This window comes from Microtus pennsylvanicus, chromosome 9 (assembly GCF_037038515.1).
Source record: "Microtus pennsylvanicus isolate mMicPen1 chromosome 9, mMicPen1.hap1, whole genome shotgun sequence".
Taxonomy (NCBI): Eukaryota; Metazoa; Chordata; class Mammalia; order Rodentia; family Cricetidae; genus Microtus; species Microtus pennsylvanicus.
The window spans coordinates 103,919,872-103,938,776 of NC_134587.1; positions in this window are offsets into that span (position 1 = coordinate 103,919,872).

The following is an 18,905-nucleotide window of genomic DNA, read 5'->3' on the forward strand; positions in this document are numbered from 1 at the left end:
TTTGGAGGAGGAAATAGTATGTGAGGGAATATATTTGCAAGTCAAATACAAATAAACAGGCAGTTAACAGAGCAAACAAATAAAAATGGATTACTAGGGGACATTTAAAATGTTTTCACTAGAAATGAAATAAACTCCCGCCTAAGATATTCATCACTGTAGTATATATTTGTTTAGCTCAGGGCTGCACTGGCATGATCTAAAAAGCATAGTGCTTCTATTTGTCTGCTTGATAGTATATAACCATCTATTTATTGGTTGGACGGAAGTATGGCCCAGTTAGTTCAGTCATTTCTATTCAATAAATCATACTTTTGATGTTTTGTAGTCAATTAAAACTCTCAATATTAAAAGTACTAGCTACAGTTTTATAGTGTATGACATGTCGGTTGCTTACAGTTTAGTTCTCATGAGAAAGCCACCAGGCAACACTTATTATTCTATAGGTAAATGAAGGCACAGTATTGAAATAATTTACTTCTTTCACATAACCTTAATGTTGTTCAACAGCTACAGAATTCAACCCCGTGCAAATGATAGAATCTTCTGCATATGCTGCCTTCTTCTGATATTACAACTCTGCTCTCAATAAGAGCAAAATGATGAGAGCACCAGCAACAGAAACCAGATCAATGCATTGCTAGGCACAGCTACTGAAGATGCTCTTGAGAATTTTAATGTCTCCAGTTATGAAGACACATTGGTGCTGTCTCCTCTACCATACAGGGGAACTGGTGTACAGAAGGATAAGTTATGGACTCTGTGTTATATAGCCTTCAACTGCCAGAGGGTGAGACCATCAGCGTCTTTATAGAGTTAGACTGCATTTGCTGGCGAAATTAAACAACTTCTTAAAAGGGTCTGAGGAGATGTCTCAGTTAAGTAAGTCCTTGCTAATCCCTGTGCTGGAGAGGAGAGACTGGTAGATCCCTGGAGCTCACTGGCCAGCCAATCCAGACAAATCAGCGAAACCCAAGTGCCAGAGAAAGAAGTTGTCTAAAACCAAGCTGGAGAGCCAGCCATCTGTCAACCTTCCCCCACCTGTGCAGCTCTGTCTGCAAGACCTGGGCTTTGAGAACCTGAAAGAATGGGGCAGACTAAGGTCTAATGCAGACAACTATACTTCAGTTCCAGTGTACTTTAGACATAAATGAAACAAAGAAAGCAATGGTCTGAGAAAGGTTGAGTTTATAAAAACATGATCAGAAAAACATGAAAATAAACATTAGCAAGTGCATACTAAATATGAACAGAGCAGTCCTTTCCCAGAGCGTTCTCAAAACAGACCAATTTAAACACAAGTACCATACATTTTCTCTGGAAAAGCATGAAAGCAAGGCAGAAGGCCGCATCCAGATTCAGGGCATACTGAGGACAGCACTCTGCACATCGTTTTCAGCAGATTGGGTTCTATAGTGATGTTCTGACACCTAACAAGAATAAGCATCTTATAAGTTGAATGCAAATATTTGTCTCAGGGGGCAGGAACCACCAGGGAACTAAAGGCACCCAAGGTAAGCGGCTGTCTTCTTTCCTTTAGCCTCTCTCACAGTTCCTCCAAGGCATGGTTCACCATGCATCATTCCTGCTACCATGTTCCAGCATACACCTGTGACTTACACACACTCTAGAAAGAAAAGAAAGTCTCCAAACAACACAAGACCCAAAGCCTTGCCCGTGTGGGTAAATGCATTTAGGGGTGGGAAACGGGGAATCACTAGTTTTGTGTCTGTATGCAAGAATCTAATCATATAAGAGTCCCGAAGAAATGTCCCTACATTTTGGGAGATTTTAGTGACTAATAGCTAACTTACCTGTATTAATAGTCATTCATTAAATGTGTAAAGAAAATTAAGTTTTCTTTTATTTGTTAGCAAACCCACGAAAGAAAAGTTTTGTTTCTGTACTTAAAAAAAGCAAATTATCCTCATACAAAATAATATAAATATTCTTGAATTAAAATAGTATATTATTAAACTCAATAATATTGAAAATTTGTTACAAAATAATTTCCTCTGATAGTTTTGAAATGACAAGAATTTTAATTCATTTTAAAATGCATTGTCTGAGAGTTAGAGTTAGGAACGGCTTTTCCTATTGTTTGTTAGAATAATACAGCTAAGTTACTGAAGAACTTTTGTTTCTGAGAACATTTTTCATGAAAAACACAGAGTTCAAAGAGGAGAGGAAGGAAGAAAAGTAGAGAGTACACAATACAGAAGAAAATGGCTTATGATTCATCTGAAACACAGGATTAGAATCATAAAGTATTATTTAACAAAGTTCAACACTTCAGAGGACATGTGTGTTCCTGTAGAATGATAAAATTAATGACAGTCAATTATACTATTTTAGCGTGACTCTCCCATGTATAGATTGATGTAGTAGACCTGAGATCATCCAGTGTAAGTGCCAGTAATAGTCCATTTTCTGTTCCTATCACAAAACACCTGAGGCTTGGGACCTCAAGTGAGGACCTCAAGTGAAGATGGGAGTTTTTGCTTGGCCCCCAGTTTTGGGTGCTGAGGTTCAATACAGCATCATGAGGAGTATAGTAGAGTTATGTTGCCATTGGACATAGACTTCAGGAAATATAGATTAGTCTCCTGGGGTGTTTTTACTTCCATGGTTATTGTAAGGAAATAGGTAAGATATGGAATACATGAATTGTCCATGGATGGAGGGATGTGTAATGAAAATGTGGGTGGTATACACTGTGGAACAGCAGTCACAAAACTGAAATCTTGTCATCATGCATGAGCTCAAAGGTATCATGTGAAATGAAGTAAACCAAGAATGGACAAACACATATGGAATGTTCTTACTTGTTCTTATTTATTTTTATTTATTTAATGTGTGTCTGGTGATCCACCTACCATAGTTGATATGAAGAGGTCAGAGAACAATATGTGAGAGTTGATTCTCTTCATTTACCATAAGGATTCAGGGAAATTGACTCAGGTCCTCAGGCTTGGTAACAAGGAACTTTACCCTCTGAGCCATCTCATGTTCAAGTATGAAGGACAAAACATTAGATTTCACAGAAGCAGAGGGCAAAATAGTTGTCACTGAGAGTTAGGAAGACTAGTGGTGAGAGAAGAAAAGACAATGGGTACAAATCATAGGGGGAGTGTGGGGCTGGCCTAAAGGGGCCAAAGCATGTTTAAAACCCTGGATTTTCTCATTCTGATAGGGGCACGAGTTTGGCTGCTCCCTTGCCTTCCCCAGGCGCCAACATACCATAGCAGTTGGGCTTCCCCAAGACCAGATGACCCGCAGTACAGGTAGCAACTGATAAGCTCATGCATATCCAAGGCTACAGGGGCTGGTTGCTGCTTCTCTGACTACTAAAACATCCTGAACCGGACTTCCTTTCTTTCCTATATGACCTTGTAAGCTTCCTTCCCCTGGCTCCTGTTGCTCCTGGATATACAAATGAAGCATCCTCAAGTTCTTGCCCCAACCAATGACATACCATCACATGGATCAAACTAGGCATTCCTCTGCTATAACTGTGCTCTGCCCCTTCCGAATAAACAAGTAGTCCACCAGCTCCATCTCCCAGGTTTTTTTCCCCCGCATACTTATTGCTTCTTTGAAGCTTCCATTGGCCCAACATGCTTGCCCCCTCCCCCACCACTATTGGGCTAGTGTTCAATAGTCCAATCATACCGGAATGAAGCAGGACTCAGTCAAAATGTCAAGAAGAAGAAGAATACATTCTAATGTTTTATTGCACAGGAGAGTGATAAAACATCATAGCAACTTATAATGTGTTTAATGAAGAGTTTAAAAGGTCACACAGTGAAGAAATGATAAATGCTTAAGAGGACAGAAATGCAAATTACCTTGATTTAATTATCATACACTGCATGCATCTATTAATTGTATGCAGTGATCATAAAGCATATCATAACTACACATAATTATTATACATCAATAAAAAAATTTTAAAGGAACTGGAGAATATTTCTTTACTTTTGAAAGTAAATATTTGCAAATAAAAGTTATAATAAAATTTTATCTGAATGAAACTGAATTCAAAAATAAATAAATATCCAGAGTAATGACACAACATTTCTAATTAACATTTCAAATTTATGTACACATTTATCAACTAAATGTCAGAGGTTCTTAAATTTTTTAAAGCCTCATCTTTTAGTCAAAAAGATTATTCAAAATTACATAAAGCTCATTTTCAGTTTTCTAGAATTGCTAAATATAATTGCAGAGTCTAAGTAAAATCTACCCACTTTTGCGTGTGTGTAAGTCTAGAAAGGAGTGTTTTTTGATTCTTTGGAGTTAGAGTAACAGGAATTTCTGAGCCACTGGAAAAGGGTGCTGAGATCAGAACTCCTATACTCTTTTAGGCAGAAAGTGGTAACACTGACACATCTCTCCACCCCCTATTCTAAGAAATATTAAAAGCAGCATCACTTTGAGTTTTCTGCCTATGTGTTGTAGAATTCAGGATGTATGATTAGGATGACCTTAATAGGTTTTATTTAATGATCAAAGAAAGACCAATAAAGTATGTAAGTACTTCATTAAATTCTTTGTCAGTCGTGTTCTATTTAGAGATAAACGTTTGTCATTTCACCTAAAGAGGTTAAGTTTTAGACATGGTTGTTTGAAAGGAAATGGCACTATTAGGAGATACGGCTTTGTTGGAGTTTGTTGCGGGAGGTCCTCCCACTCCTCCAGCCAATAGCCGCTGAGATACCAGCCCATTGGGGCGTGATCTCTCTCCCTTTAAAAAAGCAGCCACTTCCCTCTCCTCTCTCTCTTCACTTCCTGCTCCACCGGCGACTAGACTCCTGGTTGCGTAGAGGGCTGTTGGTACCTCTAAAGGTTTGGTATTTGCTGTATGTTCTTGTACAGCCTGAATGGCTGGTGACCTTTTTCCATAATACCTCATCATATCCTTCCCAGAATTATGAATTCCTGGAAATACAGGAATGTTAATCTGGGTATTCCATTGCTGTAGCAGGTCACGGCCCCATAAATTTATGGCAATATTGGCTATATATGGCCTTAGTCTTCCTATTTGCCCTGCGGGCCCTATGCATTCAACCCATCTTGTGCTTTGTTTTACACGAGATAGGGTTCCAATTCCCGGGAACTGAACATCTACCTCTTGAAGAGGCCAATTCGGATGCCAAGATTCTGGGGTAATGATACTTACATCCGCACCTGTGTCTAATAAGCCTTCAATAAAAGTGCCATTTATACAGACTCTTAGCTTTGGTCTTTGATCATTAATAGAAGTCTGCCAAAATATACGTTTACTCTGTCCTACTGGGTTTTTTGACTCATCCTCCACACGTAATTCATCATTTAGACCAGTATTACTTTTTACAGCAGAAATTGGAGCTTTTAATTTTCTTGGTGAGGCACATTCTCCACTGTGACTGGGAATGACTGGGCCACTGTTGGCTTGGGGGCCTGCGAGAGGCCCCCCAAGGAGTTTCCCAATGATATCGGATTGCCCCGTCTATCTGTTGTTGACCTACATTCGTTGGACCAATGCCTGCCTTTACCGCATCTCCTACATATACCTGAAGGCCGAGGTCTCCTATTTTTGTCATTCCCAGAAGAGATATTATTCCTAGAAATTCTTTGCCTGCAATCCCTTTGTAAATGTCCTAATTTACCACAATTAAAACACCTGGCAGTTTGATGTCTCCTCATTGCTTTGGAAATCACTTCTCCTACCCAAGATTCATCATTATAGCTAAACGTCTCAACATTCATCGTATGCTGAATCCATTCATCCATAGGTGCTGATCTAGACTTTAAAGGCCCAATTATCTTTTTGCATTCTATGTTTGCATTCTCAAAAGCTAGAGATTCAAGAAGTACTCGTCTAGCTTCTGGGTCTGTTACTCCTATGTCCAGAGCCTTAATTAATCTTTGCAAAAAGTCAATAAAGGGTTCTCTCTGTCCCTGCCTAATTCTGGTATATGATTCAACCCTTTTTGCTGGATCTTGTATCCTATTCCAAGCATTTAAAGCTGCTTGGTGACACAGACACAGTACTTCATCGTCATAAAGAGCTTGGACCTGTGGATCAGCATATTCTCCTGCACCAAGAATTTGATCTTGGGAAACCTCAACAACTTTTGCTCTTCCTTTCTGTTCCATATGTTTGGATTCTTCTCTGAAATAAATTCCAAACATCAAGGAAGGTCCATTATCTAAAACTGCAGACACTAACTGATGGAAATCATGGGGGGTAGCTCTAGCATTAGAAGCCCAAGTCTTTATCATTTCCTTTACATATGCATTGTGCAAGCCAAAATTAACAACAGCTTGCTTAATTTCTTTCAGATCATTCATTGCTATTGGTGTCCATCTAGCTTCTCTGACTCCCTTTGAGCCTTTAGAAGTTGACGCTTTGTCAGAATTAAGTATAGGGTATGTCGCTAGAACCCTGGGTAAGCTAGTTCTAATAGCTGGTGGAGGCATTGTATCCTGTCCTTGTGCCTCCTTACTCTGTTCACCAGCTGCAATAATTTCTCCAATCTTTTCAAACCTTTTTATCATTGTCTCTCTTAAATCCTGAATCTCCTGACCTGTATATATTTCCAGTGATTTCACTGAGGTATCAATTTTTTGGTTCCCATTCTGCACCTGTGATTCCAAAGCTTTAATTTTTTCCTTCAAAGATAACATGTCCTCTTTAAACTTTTCTTGTATATCATGTAGATTCCCATCTTGGAGGTACATTCTGTCTGTTACCTTATCAAAACTTTGTGATAAAGTCTGAAGGTCAAATTCAACAGCCTGAACCCTTTCAGGTAACTTTCTAATACCCTTGGATATGGAATCAATTTTGTCTGTCATAGTATCCACTTGTTCAGATAACCTCTGATTTTCAATAATTTTAATCCTGTCAATTAGTTGTTCATTATTAGTTCGTAAAGATTCTATCGTTCTTAGGAGTGCCATATTCTTCTGTTCATTATTAGTTTGTAAAGATTCTATCATTCTTAGGGGTGCCATATTTTTCTGTTCATTATTAGTATGTAAAGATTCAATCGTTCTTAGGAGTGCCATATTCTTCCTTAATGATAGAATATGAAAAAGAAAACTGAAGCCTAGTAACAAGCAAATTAAGGTATCCCCATAATCATATAAACCTTGTATGATGTAATTCATTGTATTAGTAAATATAAAATTACTAATCCATTGTATTAGTGAAAACAAAGCAGTAAAATTTGCATTAGAAACGAAAATTGCCATATTACCGATTATCCAGCAGGTGGCGCTGTTGCAGAGTCGCGATGAAAACATGGTCCTGTTTCAGTGCCTTAGTAGATGTTAAAAACTGGAAAACGTAAGTTTCTCAACTAAGTAAATGTAATTAAATCAATTCCAGAGACGGAACCAGAAACCTAGAATCCAGGGGTAGAGAAGAGCAATCTGGAAGCTGCTTATGCCTCCACGTGACAGAGTCACCCTGAGGGGTTGCAGCTTTCAGCAACCGCATGCTCTGGTTTGCGCCACTTAAGAGCTGTGCTTGCAAGGGAGATTTAAAAACGACTCAGAAAAGAGCAAATCACGCCGGCAGAGACTACGCGGGCCTGTGGAGTTTAAATCCATCTAGAAATAGAGATGAGAGTTCTGCATCTTGATCCACAGGCAACAGGAAGTGAACTGTAGTTTGAGCATAGGAAACCTCAAAGTCCACCCCCACAGTGACATACTTCCTCCAAGACCATACCAACTCCTGAAGGCGTAAGTCACAAACAATGCCACACCAATTTGGGATTATGATTAATAGGGTGATATTTATTTAAAGGGGAAAAAACTTACAGATCTTCCTAGAACTTCCTAGCAGCGGCTGAGGAAGCAAGGGCTCCCGCCAAGCCGAACAAGTGCCCGCCAAGCCGAACTTGCGGCCGCCAAGCCGAACTTCCAGCCGCCAAGCTGAACTCGCAGCTGCCAGCCGGGAGAGGTTCTAAAACCAAACATTGGGCGCCAAAGACACTCCACCTGGAGTCTTTCATTTTGGCAGAACTGGCCTTGGGGCAAAGAAATGCCCATACCTCAACTACTGACAGAGATACAGAGCGTGCATCAATGGATAAAACAGGGCTGTCTTATCCTGCCAAGACAGGGTAAGATAGTTTTGAAAAGTTGCTTGCCTTTGAAAATGGTATGTCAGTTATGTTAGGCCTTAGCCAAAGTTGGTTGCTTCAACACTGCTAACGTGATTTTGGGTGATTGCCCAGGTAGCTAGTTGTCTCTGTGATTTGTTGCATGTTTTGGAAGTTGTTTTACTGAACTTCCTAATTACCCAGGTAACATTATTTCCCTTCTCAGATCTTTGATGGGGTTGAAGACTATATAAATGTAGTTACTTTCTCTCATGACTTGGCCAAGTTATTTATTATACAAGACCTAAGCTAGTTAGAATAGGATATTTGTACTTATTGTATATAATTTCATAGTAGGTTTAGAACTCTCTTATTTAAACAGAAGGGGGAGGTGTTGCGGGAGGTCCTCCCACTCCTCCAGCCAATAGCCGCTGAGATACCAGCCCATTGGGGCGTGATCTCTCTCCCTTTAAAAAAGCAGCCACTTCCCTCTCCTCTCTCTCTTCACTTCCTGCTCCACCAGCGACTAGACTCCTGGTTGCGTAGAGGGCTGTTGCCTGGGACAGTGATCTGTAAGTTTTTTCCCCTTTAAATAAATATCACCCTATTAATCATAATCCCAAATTGGTGTGGCATTGTTTGTGACTTACGCCTTCAGGAGTTGGTATGGTCTTGGAGGAAGTATGTCACTGTGGGGGTGGACTTTGAGGTTTCCTATGCTCAAACTACAGTTCACTTCCTGTTGCCTGTGGATCAAGATGCAGAACTCTCATCTCTATTTCTAGTTCCATGTCAGCCTGCAGGCTGCCATGCCCCTCGATGATAATGGACTGAACCTCTAAAACTGTAAGCCATCCTAATTAAATATTTTTCTTTATAAGAGCTTCCATGGTCATGGTTTCTCATCACGCAATAGAAACCCCAACTAAGACACTTTCTCAAGACAATTCCTCTTGTAGAATTTTTTTGTAGGGAGTCTTTCTAATAAAAATTTGGTACACTTCTTCCTCCTCTTCACAGGGACTCTGTAATACAGCATTCTTTGACTCATCAACAAATTATTGTGATGTGCCATGCAAACATAGACACCTTATAAAAGGTAGAGTAAGAATTGGGAATAATGGACCAAATAAGCACATCTATCAAGACTAGAAGTTTCATTTGGGTTTTGTTGCTGAAGATACTGAGCGATGATTTCCTCTCTCTGTAACATGTGGTCTTTATTCTAACTCATTGTCTACATTCATGTTTTATGTCTCAGATTTGGGGTTAAATGATGGATAGTGTCTGTCATACCCGAGTCCTGTTTCTGCCATTGACTGCTTTCCTGCTACAGTGTTCTCTGGGACCTTTTTCTGGTTGTGATGTTTGCCTTTCCACCTTGTGAAAGCCCTGGTGCATGAGGGAACTACAGTCCTCAGTTCTCACCACTTATTTCAAATGCTGAGTTTTATTTGCAAGAGCCTCACCTGGAAAGATCCAGCGTGTCCTGCTGGCTCATTTCCTGTATTGATCTCTGCCAAAAGCTTTCATGGAATTACAATTTTTAATTGGATTTAGAAAGACAAAGAATGATCAAGTTGAGGGGGATGCATTTGATTGCTTTAGCATTCCCCTCTAGTATTAGGACAGTAAGCCTTGTCTTTGTGTGATAAGGCAAAATGTGAACAGTGGTTAGAGGAAGAAACAATGATGAAGAGAAAGTACTTTTCAAATCTACTTTGTAAACAGTAACTTCCCATTTTTCTGCCTATAAGCTAACCCTTTTTTGAGTTCAATCAAACTCTGTAGGCCTTGTTTTTCTCAAAGATTTTAGCAATATTTATGTGACAAGTTTATCTGTTGTGTTATGAGATTTGAAAATTCATGCTTAGTGTTTCCTAGTGCTTTGACAAGATGGCTGATGGGAACTCCTAGTAACAGACACAAGGTTCAGCTCTCTCCTCTCTTCTAACATGAGGTATAAAATTTAACCTCTTTGATACCCATTACATATAGGCATAAGAAATAACACACTATTCGTCCAAACTTTCATCTTAATCTATAGAATAAGGACATTGTTTACACACACATCAGGTTTCTTGTGAATATTGAGTTATATAATATGTGAAAACACTTCCCAAATTCTTTAACAAACCATAAATTTATGATGGTTTAAGAGAAATGGATGGACAAAGTACAGCAGCAGGGTGTGTAATTCATGTATCCCTTTTAGCTCAGCTTCCACCTGACTGTAACAATCAGCAATGATGGAAGAGCACATTCTGAAAACAATCATTAAAAGGTGTGAATAGCCCTTAATGCCTACCTCAGTGAGCTTAATAGTAATGTAGACTTAGGGATTAAATAGCATGAGGCATAGAAAGCCTTGACATATCCAGTAGTCTTGTTACAATTTTAGTGACTTTTCTGATATTATGATATGGCTTAAGTCTAATAGACAGTCAAACATAATTCAGGAAGAGTCTCCCTGTCAATATCTCGAGTTAATTAGATTCTGAGTATTTAATGTCACTAAATAAAAAAGAAATACTCATGATTTTCATGGAGGTTATTATGACAGCTTTTGACAATTATAAATGATACTGGAGTTTATTCTCAAGACATTCTTCTTTTCAGGAAGTAAAGCTAAGCCCTTTGCATCTTGGTGTCCTGCTGTTCTGACATTTCAGTGTCCAGAACACCTCCCGGGAGATGTTCGCTAGGACACATTTAGCTTTGACATACTTGATGAAACACTAACTTATGAGTATAACTTTTAGCACATTGCACATAAAGGCTTATTATTTTTCTTGGGTCATCATTTAAAGAGTCAACATTTCATGTTATTTTTTAAAAGTTACTAAAATATGCTGTCAAATATCTACCACTCACTGTCCATAACTAAACAGAAGAGTTAGGAAGAAATGCATCTATCCATTGTGATCTTGCCATTATTTTAAATTATTTTAACTTGATTGAAGAAAAGGTCAGCTTTAAAGTGGTTACTTACAGCATTTCCTTATAGCTAGTAAGGTTCAAGCATTTATTACAACAATTTGCCAGAGCTTCTAGTTATACACCATCAAATGAGGATGCTAAAATAAGCTATTCAAGCGGATTCATTTGCACCCTGGGCATTCTCTAACCAACATCTGTGCATCAAGACATGTGAAGGAGCTGACATTTTACTCATCTGAAAAGCTAAACTAGCCAGCGCAGTCTCATAGATACTGAGGACCCGACTCTTTATTTAGAGACAAAAGACACTACATTATTCATGCCTCAAACGGCAGTCAGCATAGATGTCAGCCACTCAAGTGCAATGCCCACAGGATGATAATGAAGAGGACCAGGAAATGCCTGCACACCCAGCAGACTATATTAGGTAAGAAGAACACTGAGTATAGGAAACCTATAGCTTTTAATGTGCTAAATCTGCCCTTTAATCTGCAGGAAAATTAATGTCTTTGAGAAGATTATGTCTCCTTTTGCAAAATGTGTAGAATCAGGAGGCTCCACTCTTGTGCTGCCTGCTGCCTCTGTGCACATTCATTGTTCTCTATACACATTGTCCTGAAGGTGTCTAAGTCACTGCATAGGCTCACAGATCGAGGCTGGTATCCCACAGAAAGCAAGCCCTATGCTGACTCTCTGATACCAGCCCTGGCTGAGAAAAGGGCAGGCGTGTGTGACTGATGCTTTTTTCTAACTAGATGACACCTAGGTCCTTTACTCTGTGACTTCCAAGTTTTGTTTAGTTCTGTCCTTTCATAAGATGTATTCACTTTTGATGTTTCTTTTCTCCCAGTGGCTTTCACTGCTTTATTAAAAATAAATAATCTGTGTGTGGGATCAGCAGTGGGAAATCTAGAGCCTTCCCATGAAAAATTTACAACTTCCCAAAGTCTTGGCCTGGCACAGAATGTACCTACAGCAATGCTTGCAATCTCTTAGACCTCTTAGGCACACAGAGTGTACCTACAGTGATGTTTGCAATCTCTTAGACCTCTTAGGCTTTATTGGTCACCAAGGCTCAGCTCACATTAAGGTTCTTACAGAACTACTCAACAAGTCCCCGTTAGCCTTCCCATCAGACATGCATAAATTGGAAAAAAATGGAAAGCAGTACAGTTTCATGGAGGTAAAAATAATGAAAACACACAGCAGATTGTAGTTAACGAGGCCATGAGCACAGATCTTTGCTCCAAGGTAAAGGACATGTTTCTTCACAGTTATTGTCTAGCGACCAGCCTCCACTGTTCCTAGACTAGACCTAGCCACCATGCATGGGAACAAAAGTAATCATTTCAGCTTCTTGCGGCATGTGGAGAAATATGCTAGTCAAGCGCAGCACCCCTGGAGTCTGTTTTAGGTCATAATATAAGCCTGTTTTTTGAGTTTTAGTTTCGGTCAAAAGTCTGCTCACGCTGAGTTCACAAGCTTTAACCTATATATCACTTGACATTACTGTCATTTTTCCTCCTTTGTACTCTTACCAGTAATATAGGACAATTTCTCTGGTGGAACTGTCCACACCCCACCCTGGGGATTAAACCCAAGCCCTCATCCACGCAAAGAATGCACTTTACTACTAGGCTAAATACAGAGCCCAAACCATTTACTTCTGATTTTCTCGCATAATCTTTTTTTGCCTTATTTCTCATTCGTCAATGTTTATAGGACCTATATGGACAAATGGGTTGTCTTCCCACTTGTGCAGCTCTTGTGACCTAATACAGTGTGCATGCTCCCTCTCCTCCCTCACACTTCATCCTGTCCCTGATCATCCCTCTTCTCACCATCTGTCTTCTGGCTCTTCTTAATCTACAGCTCGTCTCTGTCCCACCATTTACTAAATACATGAATGTGGGCAGTTTGCTTCAGTTTCTGGGCTTTCTTAGCCTCACCTGTGAAGCGAGTGTGACTATAGTTGGAGTCCTCATAGGTTGGTTAAGAGGATCAAACACACTAGTATTTTTCAACTGCTTAGAAAAATTTGAGAGACAGAATTTTAAATAACTTTCTACTAAACAAACATCAAATTAGACAGGTTAGTGTTTGTCTCAGTAAAACCAACTCTATCTGGAAGGGCCATTTCTGTCTCCCTTCACATACAGCACAGGTGAACATGGAGCCATTCATATTTGTTCACTGATTCTCTCCTATCTCATCATACCTTTTCTTTTCGGGTCTGACATCACGCATCACTAGAACACGAATAATTCATCACACGGGATTCTTGGTCGCTCTCAGCTATAACAATCTTTTCACACCACCACCATTATCTATATTACAAGTTGACCACCACATAAGGCTCTACAGATTTTGAACAATGCAAAAACACCAGGCAAGTAAATAATCTAGGGTAAAATCCGTAATGACTGAATTAATGTAGAAACCTCCTCTTCCAATAAGGTCCTGCCCATGTCCTACCAATCTTCCCATCACCTGAATCTGCAAGTTAGTTGAGATCCCTAGCCTTGAAATCCGTTATCACAATACAGGACACCCAGCTTGAAGATTCCCATCTATTACTTCTATAGCTCCCATCTCATGATACCATGGAGATGACAACTTGACAACCTCTCTTTACCAAACCCTCCCACATGTCACTTCCCTTTTAGTATAAAATCAATGAATTAATGCTTAAGGCTATGCCCCCTTGGATTGCGTTAACACAGATAAGAAAAAATATCTACTGTGAATGAATGCGATTCAAATACAGTCACTTACTTTATCCATGTCTGTTCCTAAACAGATATTATGAAACTAGAGACATGTAGGCACCAGGAATTGTGATTGATATTTCTTAGTAACAATACATCAAAATACATCAAGTTGATCTTCACATCTATCCTCAGTGTAAACTACAATAATTTTCTCCATTTTCATATTATTCTCCAACTCAAGATGTTAGCAGAGTCTGTGCCTCCAATTTCAGTGAGAAAGAGAAGAGAGGAAAAACTTTCTGCTTCTTAGCTGGCTCTACTAGAAAGTTCTCCAATATCAGCTTCTTTCTCTATTCTTTTGATACAATAGGGAAACACAGTTCTCTCCAGTGGAAACCCACAGTCCCCCATTATATTGCCGGCTGTTCAGCACAGTCTCAGTTTTTGATCACAGGAAATTCAACTATCAATTAGCCTTTTATAACTCCATTTTCATGAGTCTTGACCTCTCCCCTAACATTTTTTATTAGAACATTTATTGAACTCACCACTTATGCCACTTTTCATTCCAGCAGCCTGCCTTGCACTAATAACCCTTCACCGTGCTTAGCCCCTATTAAATACTCACAGATAAGCACTACATATTTTTTCTTGTTGTTTCACTAACATGGCCTTGCAGTAAAAAGTAAATAACCTCCTGCTATTAATTTTCATGCATGCCCTTCCAGTCCTCATGTGTCTTGATCTTTCCATAGCTTCTGATATCTCGTTGATGGCTCCCTTACTTACCTCTCACAATGTACCATGGATTTTCTCCAGATTGTTTTTTTTTTCTTAAGAATTTATTAAAGGCCAAAGATTTTAGAATCCTGACTTAACTTCTTTTCATTCCACATTCTCTCTCTAGGATGATGACTGAACGTTACCTTTGCTAGTCATTAGTGGATGTGTTTCATACACGTTAACTAAGCAAATCCACCCAGCGTCTCACTGGCGTATATCCTCTAGAATTATTTCTAGTCTCAATATGAGGGTGCTGGAGCAAAGAATGGTTAATGAGCTCATTCAAAATAATTTAGCTGATAAGTGTCAAGATCAAGATTCCAGTATGGTCGGGTTCATGCCAGAATTCACATTTTAAACAACTGATTAAAGTGCTGATATGAAGACCTAGCTCTTGTCATCTAGCTGTATCTAATATTAATGACTCTTGTATTCCAGTCTTTGAAGCAGTTTTAACATTAAGCACTCTGGATTATGACATGGCCATCTCAACAACGCATATCCAGGCTTAGTTCATTGTCTTCATTCTCAGTTGCTTAACATTTTATCTCTACTATTTCAAATAACTCAACACCTAAAAGTTTTCTTCTACCTAGAAGTTCAAGTTAAAATACTTGAGGTTATTTATTGGCTATTTTCTGTACTTCTATTATCCCATAAATCATCATATACTCTCATATTAAGTATTTGTCAGATACACCCTCCCCTTCTTGTTGCCACATCGTCAATACACGCAGCTTCATCTCTCAGACATAATTCTAGTTCTAGACTAGTCAGGGCTACCTAATGAAACCTATGTCAAAAATTTTTTTCAATCAGAGTGAGACCAGATTTTTTTGTTGTTTTATTGGTTTTGTTTGTTTGTTTGTTTTGCTTTGCTTTGTTTTTTTCAAGACAGGGTTTCTCTGTGTTGCCCTGGCTTTTCTGAAACTCACACTAGTGCAGGGATTAAAGGCATGTGCCACCACTGCCCAGTAAAACCAGATGTTTATAAATACATGGCTTAAAATTCTAACCTCTCCAGCTACATCTGGAATGTTTCTCCTGTTCTCTCTGTTGTCATTTGTAAAGACATGTGAGTGACCCCAGGTTGGTTCAGTTCCAAGGGGAGGCAGCCGATCACCTGAGGCCTCAGTGGGAGAGAGACAGAAAGGGAAGGGGGAAAGAGAAAGAGGAGAAGGAGGGGAGAAGAGAGAGAGGCAGAAGTTGCCTCTCCAGACAAAGGGGGGCAGAGAAAAAGAGAGGGAGGGAGGGAGGGAGGGAGGGAGGGAGGGAGGGAGGGAGGGAGGGAGGGAGGGAGGGAGAGAGAGAGGAGGCAGTATTGCAGTATTTACATCTTCAGAAGGGGGACAGAAAGAGAGCAGGCTGGAGAGTAGGTGGGAGATTCACCCTGCCTCTGAGGAGAGGGGGGAAGTGGGGGAGTGGGGGCAGGGTTTGTCTCTTAAAGGGACAGGGTACCCAGCTGACAGACCAGGCCAGCAGATTATAACACTCTTCTCAAGTCATGCAGGGTTTGTGGTTTGAATGTGAAATGTTCTTCTTAGTCTCATATACTCAACATTTGGTCCCCACTGGAGGCAGCACTTTGGAGGCAGTAGGTTACTAAAAGTATGCCTGCGGAGGTTATACCTGGTCCCTTCCTCCTTCTCTGCTTCCTCATGCTCCTCATGTCCCCATGGCCACTCTGTTCTCCTTTATCACAAGCCTAAGTCAAACAGTCAAGTCATGTAGACTGCAACCTTGAGCCACCGGACATCTGTCGTTTCCCAAGCTATACCTGCCAGGGATTTTGTCACAGTGAGTAACTGAGACACTCTCTGAATAGAAAGTTTTCTTTTTCTCCTCGGCTGGAATTGAATGCGTTTTCATATCTAATTTTATTGTCCCTTTTCAAAGCGTTTTCTGCTTATTTCCTAGAGCATGCTGGGCCCCTCTCAGTATATTTATATGTCATAGTTCTCAATGGTTAACACAGTTGTTGATGTGTTTAAAAGCACAATCAGAGCTTATGATAACTGAACTCATGTATTTTTAGACAGTTGCATTCAGTTTTAGTAGCAAAACTGAAGAAAAGTACCGAGGTTCCCCACGCATCCCTTCACAGTACCGAGGCTTCCCACGCACCCCTTCCTCTCAGTCTTTCCTAACTTGCATCACCACCATCCTTCACCAGGTCATGGCTGATGACACAAGCACAAGATTAGCATCAGAGTTCACACTTGGTTTTAGCATCACACAATGGTAGACAGGTGTGTGAGGATGTGCTACCACTGCAGTATGGTAGAAAGACGTTTCACTCCCTCAAGTCCCTGTGGTCCTCCTATTCATTCCTAGGCTTAATTCTATTTTGATAGACGATGTGTCACAAGCCTACAAGACTACACAGTGAATGCACAGTTGACAGCCCAACAGACAGATTTGCGGGAAGTGCACACATCCACATGACGAACACATCAGCCGTGCTGTGGAAACAGTTGCTTGTCTTTTGGAGAAGTCTCTGTCAAGTCTGTAAAAACCTTGTGGAGCCATGATTCTTTCCTCCAAAATGGGATCACTCCTCCCAAAACCTCAACTTATCCTCTTGCAGGGGAACTGGAAAGGCCTTTCCATTCCTTCACACCACGGGAGCCTTAGAGCGCCAACAGTCACTTTTTGTTCCAATAGTCAAATTTATAGGAAGTCAATTCCCCGCAATTGCTAACAGACAAGGTAGGAATTACAAAAAGATGTGGGTGAGAGTCCAGGGTTCAGGGATGTTTAGTAGCTTTATCTAATGGTTTGGAATACCAGGTTTTCCCCTTGGATGCTGGGCCCCTCCGTGTGGTGTTGTGCCCTTCCTGGAGTGCTGCTTTGTCAGATTTGCTCTTCTTGTGATTCGAAGTCTGTGTGATAACATTGTTTTGCCTATGGAATTTTTTAAACTGCATCTGTAAAAACTAAAAACCTGGCAGAGATCACCCCTTCTTCTGTTTCTTCATGCCCCCCCAAAATATACAGAGGTAGTGTTTGACTTAATTCATTTTTACCCTCAGGTCTTTGCTTGCCATAGACATCTTGTTCTGAGCCCTGAGTGGGTGCTAAGGTTGGTACTCAAGACGTCTGATAACTATGTCTCTTGTACTTGGTGAAGTCTCTGAGGGGAACTGAGTGTTATTGGATGAGTGATCACTGAGTTCTTTCTAGGGCAATCATGTAAATGATTTAAAAAGAGGCTGTATAAAGTGTTTTGGATTCTGGGATTTAATGACTGATAAACTTACAGGGATACTTTTATATCCTAATCAAATGTGATACATCTCCAAATGCTTAGATATGTACAAATCTAGAGAGTCGGGGAAAGTGGGTGTTTCATATATACATATGCACATTCTATATCATATTGAAAGTACTCTGTATATGCGCACAGGGAAACATTATGAAACTATACTCTTCAATTCCAATCCCTTTTTCTGTAGGGAGGAGTGGAACATTAGGATGAACGCTGCTCCTTCCCATGGCACTTTTCAATTTTCAATTTGATTTTGGGTCAATTCCATTCTTTCTACTCTCACCTTTTCCCAGACAATCATACCTGGGCTTAGCTATAGGACACAGCTCAATCCATTCTTCATTACATAAAATCCTTTAAAGGTATGTTTGCCAACGTCTGTTTCAGTGAGAAGTGTCAGCTAATCGTATGTAGGTCAAGCAAACATCATCACATAAAATCTAAAAGATTTGTCAGTATGAATTTACTGGAAGTGTTAGTAGTTTAAAAGTCAATGTAATATATTATGTGAAAATTGCCAAAGTAACTTTCCAGCAAGTGACCAGGTTTAGGATTAAGATGAAATCCAATAAATCATCATAGTAGGATCAGAAGGAAAGACAATTTAAGCTTCATTCTCAATTTGCAACACTAACATAAAATTAGAAAGGATGACTGTTCCATGTTAGTAGATTTTAACTCAGGGTGACATTCAAATCTATATAGTACATGAATAGCTGCAGCAGACTTACCATGGTGTACGAGGAAGATCGGACGTTATAGGCCTCCTTATTAAGACTTTATTTTTAAGCCTGGCTCATGCACTGTGTATAGTAATTTGGATTGATGAAGGTCCTCACCATGCCCAGGCCTTCTGAGAGCAGCTAAATATGCTTTCTAGTTTGCTCTACACCACTCTGTGTTGAACATTTACCTTCCTTGATAATTTAGTTCTGAGCGGAAACTCTGGGAGCTGAGTCCCTAGTGAGCTCCGTTGGTGGATGTCTTCACTGCTTGCTGTTGAAGGAATTAAGTGGATCTTCTGTGACCCCCTTGGCGAAGTACTCTTGGAAGCTGTTGCCTCACTTTCTATGGACCTCCAATGAGCTGTTTCCTTTTCCA